The sequence below is a fragment of the Adiantum capillus-veneris genome, chromosome 22 (genome assembly GCF_014529385.1).
Source record: "Adiantum capillus-veneris isolate H3 chromosome 22, ASM1452938v2, whole genome shotgun sequence".
Taxonomy (NCBI): domain Eukaryota; kingdom Viridiplantae; phylum Streptophyta; class Polypodiopsida; order Polypodiales; family Pteridaceae; genus Adiantum; species Adiantum capillus-veneris.
The window spans coordinates 98,901,521-98,905,600 of NC_140952.1; the positions used below are offsets into that span (position 1 = coordinate 98,901,521).

The following is a 4,080-nucleotide window of genomic DNA, read 5'->3' on the forward strand; positions in this document are numbered from 1 at the left end:
CTCTTGTAATAATTTGGCTTGAAGGGTGCGTCAGATTGATATACTAGGGAAGCAATGAAATTGTGCATATTCTCACGCTCTTGCATGTGAGCCTCTACCTTGGCCACTTATTGTCATTCCTCATGCTTAGCTTCCTCTTTATGCTCCTGTCAACGCGATGACTCTTAGGAAATGCAAGGAAACATATACAAAATCCCTTTGATCAAGCATATTGACAATATGCCTTGTGACAGGATGGCTTTGGAGTGGGAGGTTTGGAATATTCACTCACATTGTGAAGAGCTGGGTGAATACCTGAAGAGGCGAACATGTGAATTACAGATAGGTTGCGCACATGGTGCAAGCCTGGTAAGACGGTGGTGGGGGAGAATGACAAAGCTCAAATCGGCCCCTTGCGCACATGCAAAGTAGTCGACGCCGTTTATGAGCCCATCAAAGACTTTTTAGAGTGTGCATAGCCATCAATCAATTATACGCATTCCTGCTTCACCAACGCTGCTCATCGGCTACAAACGGAAGTGAAGAGGGGAGTGACGTTCTAATAGGCCCGATGGCGAAACAATGGGAATTCTACAAGGGCGTTTTGGGCTAAGGTGGGCCTTGTGCACTTTTCCACTACTTAGAGACCCCTGAGGCGTGCATGTGCGTACTCTAAGAACATCCATTATTCTTGCTTTAATAATCTTAACTACCATTTCGGAGATTTGAGAAGAGCTATATCAAAATCGATGGGAAAAGCTTGAATAGTGCTCATCTGTCTCCCTTTGGGAAGCTAGCATGCTCTTTGTCAGCCTGGTCACTAAGTGGCAATGGGTATTCAATGAAGTGGGAGAGAAGGGTTCGACGGTTGGGAGCCAAGCGAGGGAATCTCCAGCGAGTGGACAACTGAAAAAAAGCTGCGGTCAATGCTTGCCATCTGAATCGAACCCACGACTTGCCCACTGAGAGGCGGATGCTCTAATCATGCGGGAGTGTAGGTTTTGATGGCATCCAAAGTGAAACAAACCCTTATATGGTAGACACAAATGCAAAAAAGTAACCCAGATTAGATCTGACAGTGCACGATGTTTTTGAATTTTGAGCCTATGCGTGTCGTTGATCCAACGACTTGGTTTTTATTAAAGATCCCGTGGTTTTAGTGCTGAGGTTTTGCTAGGACCGTATCATTTGTAATGGAGGGTGATGAGGCCTGAAAAACTATCGCACTATTGCTCTTGTCGCTCGAGCAGTCTTTTAGGCTAAAAGCAGTTCCCGCCAGCAGCAACATTAGGGTTCCAGCTCATCACGACCGTTTGCTTCTCTTTTGTGTCAAGAGCGGGGTGATTACTCCTAGTAGCGAGCCGTATTTGCATTGAGGCTTTACGTTGATGTGATTCTCTGCTTGTAGGGATTTTTCCAGTTCCCTCTCTTCTCTGATGACCCAAAGACAAAGTTAGTGATCCGCTGCATGGAAATGTCTTGATGGTTAAGTGAAGGTTTTATGCCTTGCAGGTAGGAGCTTTGATTTTGTTTGAATCTTGTATCATTTGTTGCTTGGAGTACTTGGAAGCTGCACCATGGGCAGAGGAGGAAGAAGCGAAAGTGAAGGCTCTCCTTGGGCAGCTTCAGATTGAAATTTTTACATCGATCGATGTTCTGAAAGAGGCTTAGAATAGAGGAGAGCAGTGGCTCCGAAGGAACCCTTGTTCAGCTTCTTGAGATGGCAATGGAAGGAAAAAACAACAAAGCACGCCCGGAAATGAAGGCAGTTGTCTCCAAGATGTTGCACGAGAACTTGTCTCAAAATAGGGATTGCGTAGACTTGAGCAGGGAGAGCTTGTATCAAGCTTGCACTACTTGCCTAGATGCTATGTCAGCACTCTTCTTGCAAGCATCCAGGAATGATTTCATGAACCAAGGAAATGAGGATAGAGGTACCTCATAGCTGCTCATCAAGCAGACAATCTTTTGTGGCTTCTAGAGATCCTCCTGGATAGACATATGGGTAATACTTTTGTGAAAATGTGGGCACATCAGTCGGAGCTTGCAAGAATACATAAGGAGATTGCTACTGTTCTCCAATATGAAGTGAGTCGGCTCACGTGGCAAGGCTTTGTGTGGCCATAGGAAGCGGACAAGTGCTTTGCCCCGTTGATGTGAGGTACTAATTGTTGCAGACTTGGCTTCCCCCTTTAGTGGATGATTTTGGTTGGATGCAGTGATGCTGCAAATGCCTTGATAAGAATGTTATCAAAGATGGCATAAGTCAAACCCTTACACAGTCCTTTGAAGCAACAACAAAACATTTTGTTGGCTTGGTTTGATCGCTTCTCTAATAATGGAGATGATTGTCTGAACCTTCAGAGGGCATTTGAAGTCTGGTGGAGGCGGACATTTTTGAGATTGTGAAGAGATACATTACGTAGAAGACCCATTATGTACCTTTTAGTTGGCTAAATACGCATTTCGTCTATGCCCTTGCTCATGTGCTAGGCTGACAGGGCCAGGTCTCCCTGCTTAAGATTTTGTGTGGCATTGAGGTCCGCTGCTTTGAAGAGCACCGACAAGCTCCCTATGAATGGAGTGTAGTTCCTGCACAATTTTGTGGTAGAAAGGGCAAAGATACTGTTTTTGAATGTGGGTTACCCTTTTCATTCCCTTGTACATGAACCAACAATAGCTCCCTACCGGCTAGCTTTTGCTTTTCATATTTAGAATCCTGACACTTAGCCGTCTAGGGTTTTGTGTAGAATATTGGGTTGTTAAATCCTTGACAAAACAATGGTGAAGCTTTATGAATGGGGCTACAAGCAGATCCTCATTCACCATTGTTTGATCAAATGTTTTGTGATGATATAGGATTGTGAGATTTCATTCGAATCTACAGAATTGGAAGGCTATGAAGGCTTTTTTGGGGCATCTTGTTGGGAAGTTTTATGAAGAAGGTGACAAACAGGTCTCATTCACATTGTTTTGATTAAATTGTTTTTATTTGGTTCTGCAAGGTGGCAATAATATGAAGGTGTTTTCCAGGAGACTTTTATTTCTTTTTTTTGGTTTTTTTTGTTGGGGTGGCGATAGGTCCCCCCAATCTCGGAAAAAGAAAAAGCCTTCCAAAACATTAAAAGGGAGTAGGTGCTACCCATTTTGAAAAATAAAAAGGCAAGAGAATCAACATAGATCCTCTCTTTCACTCTTTAAAAAAAGCGATGGCATTTTTCAAGCTCTATATGACCTACCATTTTGGGACTACAGTTCAACACGTTTCGAGTGCTCTCTCTCTCTCTCTCTCTCTCTCTCTCTCTCTCTCTCGCGGCTTGCTCTCCGTCCCTCTCTTACGATGAGGGGTACAATTGCAAGTTTACAAGTAGAGCTTGGTACCTATCTTTTGAGTGACTGCGATTTTTTTTATTTTTTTTGGGGGGGGGGGGGGGGGGGGGCATGGTGAGACAACAAGTAGGAGGTCGTCACGATGAGGTGATGAGCGAATCTTTTAATGGCATCTTTCAACTAATGCATTTTTTTTTAAAGTGGAGCGAGTAGTAGTAGTAGTGAAGGCTGAGTTTAGGAAATGAAAAGACCCATGGAAGTGGAAGTCAAAAGACTTTTTGTGTTTATATAAAGAGAGATGGTCAAGTGCACATTACTACATTTATGTTTTTCTTTGTTTAATTTTCCTTTAGCGTTTTCTTCTCTTTAGAGTGTTCTTGCACTATGTAGGCAGTGAATATATTTATTTTGAAGCCATTAGGTATACAATTTGAATATTATTTGTGTATAAGGACATTAATGTTTTTCATTGTGGCATCCTTCATGGATCTAGTAAATTGGTTGATCGAAACACGGTTCAGTAGGAGGTCCAATGAAATCAAGCATAACATCTTGATTGTGCACATTGTTGTTCATTTGCAATCATCTTGTGTTACAGGCTCCTATCCAATTATAGTGTGTAGATTTCATTTAGAATGTACATGAGCATGCTAAACGAGTTATCACAACAAAGATATACTTGAAAGAGTACATCTTTTCAATTTTCATGAAAGTAACTTGTTGACATAACTCATCTATCAAGTTGAAGTCCTTGACTTGTTCTCAAATTTC

The 4,080-nt window shown here is 42.4% G+C and overlaps 1 pseudogene; it reads left to right on the forward strand.

The window, feature by feature from the left end:
* Window positions 1-234: 234 nt before the first annotated feature.
* On the forward strand, window positions 235-3,084 carry LOC147429890 (BTB/POZ domain-containing protein At1g63850 pseudogene; annotated as a pseudogene).
* Window positions 3,085-4,080: the final 996 nt, after the last annotated feature.